The sequence below is a fragment of the Triticum dicoccoides genome, chromosome 4B (genome assembly GCF_002162155.2).
Source record: "Triticum dicoccoides isolate Atlit2015 ecotype Zavitan chromosome 4B, WEW_v2.0, whole genome shotgun sequence".
Classification (NCBI taxonomy): domain Eukaryota; kingdom Viridiplantae; phylum Streptophyta; class Magnoliopsida; order Poales; family Poaceae; genus Triticum; species Triticum dicoccoides.
Window position 1 is genome coordinate 676,671,509 of NC_041387.1, and position 13,378 is coordinate 676,684,886.

Here is a 13,378-nt window from a genome sequence, read left to right on the forward strand (position 1 = left end):
TTAAGCCACTAACATGTGGGCCCAGCCCTGCTGACATTTTCGTTAGTATTAGTTTAACCTTAATCAACCCAGTTAACCAACTGAGTCACTGACCAGTGGGCCCCACTGGTCAGGTTTGACCCGGACCAGCCCCTGTTGACCTGCTGACGTCATGCCAACATCATGCTGACACAGTAAATGTTTTCTGGATTTATTATTATTCAGAAAATTCCAGGAAATTGTATAAACTTCTAAAAATCATAGAAATTCAACCGTAACTCCAAATTAAATAATTTATATATGAAAAATTATCAGAAAAATTCAAGGAATCCATCTGTACCATTTTCATGCATGTTAGAACAACTTATAGCTGCTGTTTAGCACAAATCAATTAAATGGCATTTGAATAATCACATATGGAATTTGAATTTGAATCTTGTATTCAAACCAACTTCATCTAATCTGTTGCTAGTTGCATTAGCTCAAAACACATTCATATTGCCATGTCATGAGCATGCATCATATTGTGCATTGCATTGATTGTATTTCTTCTTTGTTGCCGGTATCTGTTCCCTCCCGGTAGACGATGTTCCGACGTTGTGATCGTTGACACTGATGAAGACTCAATGTTATCTTCAGAAGTGCCAAGCAAGCAAAACCCTCTTGTTCATTCCGATAAAATCCCACTCTCCCGCTCCTGCTCTCTTTTACTGCATTAGGACAACAACGACATATTTGTTACTTGCTGCGGTAGCTGAACCCCTTTATCCTTTGCATGACCTGTCATTGCCACAGTAAATAGATGAAACCCACTAGCATGAGTAGGAGTTGTTTGAGCCCTGTTGTGCCTACTCATTCATGTTTGTTTGTCATGCCTGCTACTGCTTAGAGTTGAGTCAGATCTGATTCATCGGGGATGAATCAGAGGCGTGTGAACATGTGCTGTTGTGTGTGAGCTAAGTGTGTGAACACGATTTGGTAAAGGTAGCGGTGAGAGGCCATGTAGGAGTACATGGTGGGTTGTCTCATTGCAGTCGTCCTTAGGAACTGAGTTATGTGTTTGTGATCCATGACCAGTTACTACCACACATTGGGTTCCGGTAACTCGACCCCTCTCGACTTATTAATCAACATGATCTCTGTCCAGGAGTTGCAACTAGTTTCTGGTGTTTGTAGGTAGTGTTAGTAGTCTACCAAGTGGCACCCGGTACAGGTGGGCTTGGGACAGACTAGGCACAGTGGCACGGTGTACCAAGTGGCACCCGGATGGTGGGCTTGGGAACCCTGCTCACATCGTTTGGGGCCGTGAGCGACACCCCGGCCGGATCTCCTTGCGGATGGAACCCGAATAGGCGATAAACCTGGACTAGAGACTTGTTTGGTTAGTCAGGTCGTGGCCGACTCCCTCGCCCGGCTTCCGCTTGAAGGTTGCCGAGGTACATGACGTGTACAGGGCGATAAGTGGCGAAAGCGTGTGTGAAGAAGTACACCCCTGTAGGGTTATCATTATCTATTCGAATAGCCGGATTCCTCGGATATGGAAACTTGGACCCCTTGCATAGTTCATAGACAAGTGAAAGTGGATACTCTAAAATGCGCAAGATAAGCGTGAGTGCTATGGATGGCGTTCTCGTAGGGAGACGGGAGCGGATCCATAGTGGTGTATTGATATGGTGAATATGTGGACTCGTGTGCGCCACCTCAAAAGAGTTACTTGCAGTCGTAGTTCAGGATAGCCACCATGTCAAAGCTGGCTTGCTGCAGTTAAACTCCACCACCCCCCTTTGTTGACAATGATGCATTTGTAGTTAGTTCTGATGTAAGTCTTGCTGGGTACATTTGTACTCACGTTTGCCTATTTTATGTTTTTGCAGAGAGACTTCAGTCTCGCTAGTAGTACCGTGTGGACTTCGACGTTTAGCTTGTTACCTCAGCTATGATCTTGTGCCTCGGCAGGATCTGGTAGATAGTCAGGCTTCTCAGCCTTTTTCATTTATAGATGTCTGTACTCAGACATGATAGCTTCCGCCTGTGCTTTGCCTTGTATGCTTTGATTGTTGGGTCATGAGACCCATGATTGTAATATCTCGCTCCTCGGAGCCTATTGTTTAAATACTTGAGTTGTAGAGTCATGTTGTGATGCCATGTTGTATTTCCACATATCGAGCATATTGTGTGTATGTTATTGAAATGCTTGGTATGTGTGGGTTCTGACAACCTAATTGTTTATCCTTGGTAGCCTCTCTTACCGGGAAATGTCTCCTAGTGTTTCCACCGAGCCATGGTAGCTTGCTACTGCTCCGGAACACTTAGGCTGGCCGGCATGTGTCCTTCTTCGTTCTTGTGTCTGTCCCTTCGGGGAAATGTCACGCGATGAATACCGGAGTCCTGATAGCCCAGTGCTACAGCCTGGATTCACTCGCTGATGACCGACACGTTCGATGCTGGGTCATGGATGCCTGTCCCTGTAAGTTTGTGCCACTTTGGGTTTACGACTAGCCATGTCAGCCCGGGCTCCTTATCATATGGATGCTAGCGACACTATCATATACGTGTGCCAAAAGGCACAAACGGTCCCGGGCAAAGGTAAGGCGACACCCGTGGGAATACCGTGCGTGAGGCCGCAAAGTGATATGAGGTGTTACATGCTAGATCGATGTGGCATTGAGTCGGGGTCCTGACAGTGTTGGTATCAGAGCCTGACTGCCTGTAGGGTTACCAAGCCAAACTGGTCGAAGTTGAGTCTAGAAATTCTTTAGTTATATAAGGGAATTGATTGTGGGATGGAACATAAGGCTCTTTTTACTCCTTATACCTTATGCCCTTCTGATCTGAGTCATCTTATCTTTCCTACGGGGTTAAGGAACTAGGCTTTCTCTTCTTCTATCAGGATCACGTGTTACTAATCAGTAGACTTATAAGATTGTTGGATTTAAGCCTCATTCCAGTTCCTACTACTTCGGTATGTCTCTGATGATCTCGAAACCTTGATATTGTGCTTCTGAGTGGTTATGCCACCATTTTGTGAATGTCTCAATTCTTTTTGAGCATTTACAGCCGTTATGCTGTCCGAGTCATCCCAGGTTTCCAAAGAGTCTGATGCATTTGCAAAATCCTTTCCCTCTGGTTTCGATGTTCCTTTATGCCAGCTCAATCACACTAATCGGTGAGTTGAGGTACTCTGTTGCCTTGACATATATGTTGGAGATATTATTATGACCCTAGGTGTCTTAGGGGATCATCTAGTAATCTAGCCATGATTGTGTCCCAGTGTGATGATTCTGGCCATCATTCTCGTAAGCATCCCGTGATGCCACTTAGTTAGTAGGCATTTCACTTCTGGGTTTTGAACCCGAGATTCACTCTACTTACTTCATGTTGATAGTAATTGCTAGCTCCCTTAGGTTATTAGTAACCTTTGTGATAATCCTCCAGGTCCATGATATTTCCTTCTTCCAAATACTATGAACCGCTTATGGCAGATGTTTATTGGATCAAAAGATCACAATTAGAGTACTCTTGAGGAAATCTCCATTCATAAATCGTGACTCTGCCAGTTCTACCTCTCTGCATGGGTTATCCGGAAGAAATATGTTGAATTCGTTCGACATGCTAGTCCATGCATCCACAACTCAGAAAATCGTATGTTCCTTTGAGTTGTCCCTCTTTAGTAGTCTTCTGACCCTCGTCTATCAATTGATAGTCAAGAGTATGCGTGCGTTCATTCATCGATGTCTATTACTCTTGTGGTCCGTCAAGCCATTCTATTCGGAATGACTTGGAGAAACAAACTCCAGAACTTCATCCATATCTAGGATTGGGTCAAAGCAGTTGTATTCCGCAGATCAGATGCAATCCAGCTTTTGATTCTGTTCTACCCTGGAGTATCACCCCCTTTATGTCAGGATTTTCATGAGAATTGCTCCAGCCTTTGTGAATTCTTGACGTAGTGATGCTTCTCGCCATCATTTTCACTTCTCGCTTCCGTGTTGTTGCAACCGGAGTGCCGACAAGTGAATCGTGATGTGTGAACTCAATACCCCTAGCAACCCCGTTGCTTGGTAGTTAAAGGACAATAATTTCATTCTTAGCATGTTGGTTATTGAATCACCATTCTAAGATAGATTGTGCTACCTAGTCCTTATTTCCGGGTACACTCTTCAATCAATGAGTTGGGATCGTATCGGTCCCTCGCTCTTTTGATCATATCGTCTTGCCCTAAAAGGCAAGATTGTTCTCGAGCTTAGTAACATATCGGTGGTTTGTAATTTTCCGAATATCTTCTCGGAAGTATTACCAGGTTGCCACTTGACCGCTATGTTGAGTTCGTGATCAAGATGGTTTCCTGTAAACCACCCCTTCTCCAAGAATCTGTGTGGGATACCCCTGAGCTAGTTGGTTAAGCTAGACAACAACTTGGAGAGTTGGAAGATAAAAGGCTTGCCTGACTTAGTTCGTTCCAAAGGGATATTCTTGTGTAGTGTGTGTTGAAGAAAGATGATATCTTCATCCATTGGTCCCTGTGATCAGTTGCTGGACCTATTGTCTTATCAATCCTTTGATTTGAGTGTGGGCTATCGTCAAATCAAATCAGAACCAACGATATTCGTAATGTTGTCTTACTCGTGGTTTTCCTCGAGCATACACCATTATATTCTTTGGTCTGACCAATGCTATCACCGTGTTCACTTAACTATGGAAATCCTTTGATATGGAAATCCCGATGAGTTGTTGTTGAGTCCCTCAGCAGCATGTTGTCTCCCCCATGAGTCATGTTGAACATCAATCTAGTGTTGGAAACTTGTGTAAGCATTTCTTCGTGTTTCGTTCATGAAGCATATGTTTGGATGAAAGTAGTGACTTCCTCTAATTCATGTGCATTTGATGTAAGTTGCCGCCGTGAATTCGAGAAAGTTTGTTTTTACTCCTCTGGAATCATCCCAAGTTGGTCATGCACCTGTGCGAAGTATTCTATGGTTTGGTAGGTTGGCCGCCTCCATTCTATATGTGTTCTTAGCACACCAAGCCACTGACTGATTTGTTCTAGGGGAAGGAGTTCTTTTAAGAGCTAACCCGGGCTTAATCAAGAACTTTGATATCCTCGATGATGGTTCCCAACCTGAACTCGGTAGTGTTTTATTATAAGACTACCATGTGATCATGTTTGTCTGGGACAGCGTGTTCACACGTGTGTAGCAGAACCAGCTCATGTTTTGGAGCTTGCTATCGTAGTTCAATTCCCGAGAATCTCGCAACGTCATCTCGTCGAATTGTGTTGCAAACTTTCGTTTTTCTTCCTAGACTCGATGAGTCTGGAACATCCTGACACCAACCAGATCTGAATCTCAGGCAGATACGATGGTTGGAACATTTCCCCAAGAGCTAAAATATTGGTCCCTCGATAACTGGTAAAGTGGATGTCGTGGCCAGCACCACCCAGCCGAAAGACCTATTATTGTAGTATCTTGATTGAAGAAGTTGGCCACCTCCCCATAAGGATTTCGTAGGATTTACCTCCCTAGTTGTTCCTTATGGATTTTTGTGTTCCCGAAGTCCAACCTTTCACTTGATGTTCTAGATATCAGACCATTTCTATGAATGGGTTATACTAGCACATCAAGGAGAACATTAGAAGCGGAGTGCTAAATGTCTCTCGGTCGATCATCCAGATTTTGTTTCCTTGGCCTCGCTAAGGTGAAATCTGAGAAAGTGTTATCTTCCTTACATCTGCATCATCCATCATCATTCATCGTGGTAGCAAGTTGTGTTGCCAGGATCCTTGACACGGATATTGGTAAAATCCTGATGATTATGGCAATGCCCAAGTTTTTGAGAGCACGTACAAGCATTAGGTGCTATCATAGTTACTAACCAAGTTTGTCCCAGTTTCCTCGGTTATGCTATAACCATTCCAACAGTGGAATTATCCTACTACTGAGCTTCTCCCCAGTTACTAGAATCATTCCCATCATTTGCATTTTGTTCCCAGCTTGCACCGCCAATGTGACATTCTACCATGGGTCTCTTCCATTTCCGGTGATAAGCAAATTCATCCATTACGTTGTCTTCAACAAGGTAATCCACATCATCCAAGTTCGGGTATGCCATTCTACCGACCCCCTCCAAACGATTGCTCGAGAATTGCCTTAGGCTGGTTTAACGAGTTTCAATGATCTCTGAATCAAAGGTAATTCTTTTGCCACTTAAGGGGATATATCTTCGAGTCACCTTCCCTAAGGTGCATCATTATGGTGTCATGTCAAATTAACTCCTCGCTACGTTGACAATCGTTTACCACCTTCTTAGGTGTGGAATTGCTGCCTACCTAGTAAACCTTCGTCATCTGTTTCACTCCATCCCTCTAGATGTGTGCTTCGTCTCTCAGCTCAAGAGAGGTTGCTATGTCTCATTCCGTGAGTTAATCCTGAGTTGTTCGACCTTCGAGAAGATCGATTCTTGTAGAGTCTCCTTCTCCTCTCTTTGTCATAATAACTGGAGTTCTCAGAACAAGACATTGAGACAAAGATGGTGATCGAAACAACGTTCCTATGAAGTGCAACCTGGATCGTGAAGATTATACTAGTTTGCGTTCCCCCTTCATCTTACCCTACGCTTGAATGTCGGGACGAGATTTTTGTTTAGTGGGGGTGAGTTGTCACATCCCTAGCTTCTGGTTCTGCATGGTGTTTGCATCATGTTTAAATTCTATTTAAATTGAAATGGGGATTGCCTAAACCCTAGTACCAAATGGAATTCAAATAGGTTCAACCTAAAAATATTTTCAGTGATCCAAATGGCTTCCAAAAATGTTCATCATTTCTGGAAAATGCTTGAAACCATAACCAGAGGGTTGCACATTTTTTTCCATGACATATTTGGTCACTGAATAAAATCATATGTACTTTGCATTTGGGCATTTAAATGCTAGTAAATATCTTAAATGCCCAAATAATTCTAAAAATAAGTGTGGGCTGTTGGAAATAATCTAAACAGAGCCCCTGATTATTTTTTGGGTTTTTAGAGATGCCTAAGTATTTTTAATAAAGCCTCACAGTTACAGAAAAATAGAAAACAGTAATTAAAATAGAAAACAAAGAGAGAGAGTATATTACCTGGGCCGCTTACCTATCCACTTGGCGGCCCAGTTGGCTGGCCCAGCCTAGCCAGCGCTGCGTGCTTCTTCAACCTTCTGCCAGAAGGAGAAGCAGGTGCGTGGCGAGCGCGCAACCGAACGCGGCCACCTCCTGCTTGCCGCCGAGCCCCTGGACGCGTGGATGAATGCCCCGGTGTCGTCCCGATCCGCCCGACCTCTCTCACTCTTCCCCTGCTCCCTCTCTCGCCGTTTCCCACCTCACCGAACACGCTCGCCGCCGCCGACGAGCACCACCGCGGCCACCGCCTCTCCCTCGTCCCCTCGAGCAGTCCAGAAGCTCCGTCTCGTCGACCTATCCCTCTACGCCGAGCCACGTGGCACCAGAAGCCCCCGAACGACCTCACCGAGCTCGTCTTCAACCTCCCGATGCCGAGATCGCCATCGCCGTTCCGTCGCCGTCTCCGCTTGCCCGAGCTCTCCGTCTACCTTGTCCGACTCGCTATGAGATCTTGCGTCAAACCCCCCTCTTCTCCGCGTCGATTGCTCGCCGTAAGCATCGCCCCTGGATGCCCGTAGCACGCCGCCGCCCGAGCTCGTCGTCGACGTAGCTCCGGTGACCATTTGGTCACCCCGGCGAGCCTAACGCATTCGTAGCGTTCCGTAGAGCATTCCTAACGCAAGCCCCCTCCCGTTTGCATGCCGCAGCAGCTAACCCGTGGCCACCCGAACTCCGGCCGCCGCCTTGGAGCTCGCCGTCGTTGGCTCCGGCCACCATAGGTCCGGCCACCACCACCGTTCGACGCGCGCCACTGCGTGCGTTTGAATGCAACTAACCGCGCTCGAAATGATGCCCTGAGGGTGATTTCCGAAGCCCGCCGCCGCAACTGGCCTCGCCGGCGTCATGTCGCCGGTGGGGTTGACCCACTTGACCACGGCGGGACCCCCCCTGTGTCCATGACATGTGGGGCCAGCCTTTGACTGGATTAGTATAGGATTTTAATTAGTGCTAATTGCCCTGTTAGTTTAGGTGTTAGATTAGTTAACACTAATTAATTTAGTTAATTAATTAAGCCACTGACATGTGGGCCCAGCCCTGCTGACATTTTCGTTAGTATTAGTTTAACCTTAATCAACCCAGTTAACCAACTGAGTCACTGACCAGTGGGCCCCACTGGTCAGGTTTGACCCGGACCGGCCCCTGTTGACCTGCTGACGTCATGCCAACGTCATGCTGACGCAGTAAATGTTTTATGGATTTATTATTATTCAGAAAATTCCAGGAAATTGTATAAACTTCTAAAAATCATAGAAATTCAACCGTAACTCCAAATTAAATAATTTATATATGAAAAATTATCAGAAAAATTCAAGGAATCCATCTGTACCATTTTCATGCATGTTAGAACAACTTATAGCTGCTGTTTAGCACAAATCAATTAAATGGCATTTGAATAATCACATATGGAATTTGAATTTGAATCTTGTATTCAAACCAACTTCATCTAATCTGTTGCTAGTTGCATTAGCTCAAAACACATTCATATTGCCATGTCATCAGCATGCATCATATTGTGCATTGCATTGATTGTATTTCTTCTTTGTTGCCGGTATCTGTTCCCTCCCGGTAGACGATGTTCCGACGTTGTGATCGTTGACACTGATGAAGACTCAATGTTATCTTCAGAAGTGCCAAGCAAGAAAAACCCTCTTGTTCATTCCGATAAAATCCCACTCTCTCGCTCCTGCTCTCTTTTACTGCATTAGGACAACAACGACAGATTTGTTACTTGCTGCGGTAGCTGAACCCCTTTATCCTTTGCATGACCTGTCATTGCCATAGTAAATAGATGAAACCCACTAGCATGAGTAGGAGTTGTTTGAGCCCTATTGTGCCTACTCATTCATGTTTGTTTGTCATGCCTGCTATTGCTTAGAGTTGAGTCAGATCTGATTCATCGGGGATGAATCAGAGGCGTGTGAACATGTCCTGCTGTGTGTGAGCTAAGTGTGTGAACACGATTTGGTAAAGGTAGCGGTGAGAAGCCATGTAGGAGTACATGGTGGGTTGTCTCATTGCAGCCGTCCTTAGGAACTGAGTTATGTGTTTGTGATCCATGACCAGTTACTACCACACATTGGGTTCCGGTAACTCGACCCCTCTCGACTTATTAATCAACATGATCTCTGTCCAGGAGTTGCAACTAGTTTCTGGTGTTTGTAGGTAGTGTTAGTAGTCTACCAAGTGGCACCCGGTATAGGTGGGCTTGGGACAGACTAGGCACAGTGGCACGGTGTACCAAGTGGCACCCGGATGGTGGGCTTGGGAACCCTGCTCACATCGTTTGGGGCCGTGAGCGACACCCCGGCCGTATCTCCTTGCGGATGGAACCCGAATAGGCGATAAACCTGGACTAGAGACTTGTTCGGTTAGTCAGGTCATGGCCGACTCCCTCGCCCGGCTTCCGCTTGAAGGTTACCGAGGTACATGATGTGTACAGGGCGATAAGTGGCGAAAGCGTGTGTGAAGAAGTACACCCCTGTAGGGTTATCATTATCTATTCGAATAGCCGGATTCCTCGGATATGGAAACTTGGACCCCTTGCATGGTTCATAGACAAGTGAAAGTGGATACTCTAAAATGCGCAAGATAAGCGTGAGTGCTATGGATGGCGTTCTCGTAGGGAGACGGGAGCGGATCCATAGTGGTGTATTGATATGGTGAATATGTGGACTCGTGTGCGCCACCTCAAAAGAGTTACTTGCAGTCATAGTTCAGGATAGCCACCATGTCAAGGCTGGCTTGCTGCAGTTAAACTCCACCACCCCCCCTTTGTTGACAATGATGCATTTGTAGTTAGTTCTGATGTAAGTCTTGCTGGGTACATTTGTACTCACGTTTGCCTATTTTATGTTTTTGCAGAGAGACTTCAGTCTCGCTAGTAGTACCGTGTGGACTTCGACGTTTAGCTTGTTACCTCAGCTACGATCTTGTGCCTCGGCAGGATCTGGTAGATAGTCAGGCTTCTCAGCCTTTTTCATTTATAGATGTCTGTACTCAGACATGATAGCTTCCGCCTGTGCTTTGCCTTGTATGCTCTGATTGTTGGGTCATGAGACCCATGATTGTAATATCTCGCTCCTCGGAGCCTATTGTTTAAATACTTGAGTTGTAGAGTCATGTTGTGATGCCATGTTGTATTTGCACATATCGAGCATATTGTGTGTATGTTATTGAAATGCTTGGTATGTGTGGGTTCTGACAACCTAGTTGTTTATCCTTGGTAGCCTCTCTTACCAGGAAATGTCTCCTAGTGTTTCCACCGAGCCATGGTAGCTTGCTACTGCTCCGGAACACTTAGGCTGGCCGGCATGTGTCCTTCTTCGTTCCTGTGTCTGTCCCTTCGGGGAAATGTCACGCGATGAATACCAGAGTCCTGATAGCCCAGTGCTACAGCCTGGATTCACTCGCTGATGACCGACACGTTCGATGCTGGGTCATGGATGCCTGTCCCTGTAAGTTTGTGCCACTTTGGGTTTACGACTAGCCATGTCAGCCCGGGCTCCTTATCATATGGATGCTAGCGACACTATCATATACGTGTGCCAAAAGGCGCAAATGGTCCCGGGCAAAGGTAAGGCGACACCCGTGGGAATACCGTGCGTGAGGCCGCAAAGTGATATGAGGTGTTACATGCTAGATCGATGTGGCATTAAGTCGGGGTCCTGACAATGCGCCCGTCCTCCTGGCAGGGAGGAAGACGACAGGGAGGCTGGTGGTGGGCTGGGCCATAGGTGGGCCAGCACAGGAGCTGGGCCGGTTGCTGGCGCCAGGTAAGTCCTTCTCTCCCTCTCTTCTAATTGCTTTTGTTTTTCTATTATTCTGTATTCTTTAGGGCTTTATTAAAAATACTAATACTATCCCAAAAATCATGAAACTTGCTCAAGCCCACTGTTTGGAAAATATCCAACAGCAAACATTTAAGTTTATGATTATTTGAGCATTTAAAATATTTTATAGTATTTAAATGCCCAAATGAAAGTAGCATATGATTTAATTCAGAGCCCAAATATGTCATGGAAAAATGTGCATCACCTCTGGTTACTGTTTACAGCATTTCCCATAAATGATGAACATTTTTGAAAGCCATTTGGATTTACTGAAAATATTTTAGGTGAACCTAGTGGATTCCTTTGATGCTAGGGGTTTAGGCAATCCCCATTTCAAGTTTCTTTCAAGATTAAAGTTACCGTATGAGAGGACCGAGGAGGAAAACGCAAAGATCATGCAGATCGAAGTGAAGGACTTCTTTGAAGGGTTGAAAGCAAAGAGACATCCACCTCCGGAGGAGAAGGTAGATCTGGTGAAAGCAAAGCGCACTATCGATGCCCTGAGGAAACCACCAAAGTCTCCGCCGAAAACCAACTATGAGCGCATTACTAAAAAGGCATATCTCCAAGCGAAGCGGTCGGAAAGTACTCTCAGTGATCAAAGGTTAAAAGAACGAGCAGCTGGGAAAAAAATTGCCCAGCTCGGTGAACAAGCAAAGCAATCGTGCCCCCCGCTCAATGTGTCTAGCGACATCGTTGCTAATGCTCCAGGGACGGTGCCCGGTTATAGCAATCTTAGAAATTACCTTCCTGATGATGTACATTTTGATTTCTTGGTGGTGGACGAACACAGATACGAGTACGGGAAGCCTCTCATCAAAGATGAAAAATCTCTAACAACGATGGTGCGAAGATTCCATAATTGGTACATGAAAACCTGCAGAGAGTCTGGGGGGACGAATACTTTGTATCTGAGAATTAAAGAGGAGCACGACCTCGTTGGAACTGATCTGTTGCCTGTTCCATTTGAGGAGTTCTTCGAGTTCTTCAATCAAAAGGCCCTCGATAAATTAACGGTCTTTTGCTGCTGTCTGTAAGTACTATTTCTGTCATTAAGTCTCTATATATAGCTCGGCTCTTTCATTGCATGTATTTATAATTAATTATCCTCACTATGTTCTGCAGATTGAAGATCGTTGAGTGCAAAAAACAAGAAATGTATGATGTTGGGTTCATTAACACAAATATCATAGATGAATTTCAGGTTAAAAAGAACGCCGAAGAGGCCGAGGCCAACTTGTTACAATCGTTGATCAAAAATCAAAACAAAGATTTAATACTCTTTCCTTACAACTTCGAGTGAGTGTTACTTTCGTGTGCATATTCGGTTTCCCTTATTACTCGAGCGAGGTTATAGTAATGTAATTGATGAGTTATGCATGCGTGCGCAGCTTCCACTATGTTCTTCTGGAGATTAAGCTTGAGCGGGGACTAGTAACCGTCTTAGACTCGAGACGAAAAGATCCCGAAACCTATGCGGACATGACTAAATTGCTCAACAAGGAAGTTCAATCGATCATTATCACACCATATCGGCAAATTTTTGTTCATTTCCTGATATCTCAAGTAATAATAATTATTTTCTTTGTCTTGCAGGGTTTGGAAACAGTTCACGGCAGAAGCTCCGCGACTGCCGAAGGAGCTGCGATATACATACCCGAAAGTAAGTAGTACTAGCTAGCTAGTTGCGCGCATCTCCCGTTGATTCTATAGCTATACTTTCATCAATGCCATTTATAATGCTTCATTATCAGTTTGATTGACCTCTATTTCTCGTAAAGTGCTTGTGGCGGGAACAAGGGAATGATTTATGTGGATACTACGTGTGCGAGTTCATCTACAAACCGACTTTGAAAAATAAGCGGGGCTACTCTAAAAGACAATATGAAGTGCGTAAGCAATAATATTCACAATTTTATTTTATTACACCATCATTTCTGTTGAGTTTCATTCATATATGTATTAACCCCCTTCTTCAAATTAGACGTGGCAGATGCGGAATGAACTCCTACCACAAGATCGCATGAAAGAAATCCAAGAGGAATTGGCGGGATTCTTTCTTGACCACGTCATCAATAAAGCCGGAGAATACCATGTGGAAGTTGATTTCAAATGTTAGAGGATTGTAAGAGATCTTACATATTGTATATGTATGTAGCCAGTAGCGTCGGATAAATAATACGAAAACTTGTTGTTCGACCAATCTCTCGGAGAAGGAGAGGTCGATCGATCACTTAACTCGGTATGCATGACGAACTTCTGTACTTAATGGTTTCCTTCATTTTCTTACTAGCTAGCGTGTCGAGGGCATCTCTATGTACAGTACGTAGCGTCGACCAAGAACGGACATAAGAGAGGACACTTCTCTCTATTAATTAGCTAGCTAACACAATATATGAAACACCTAAATTAACCCCC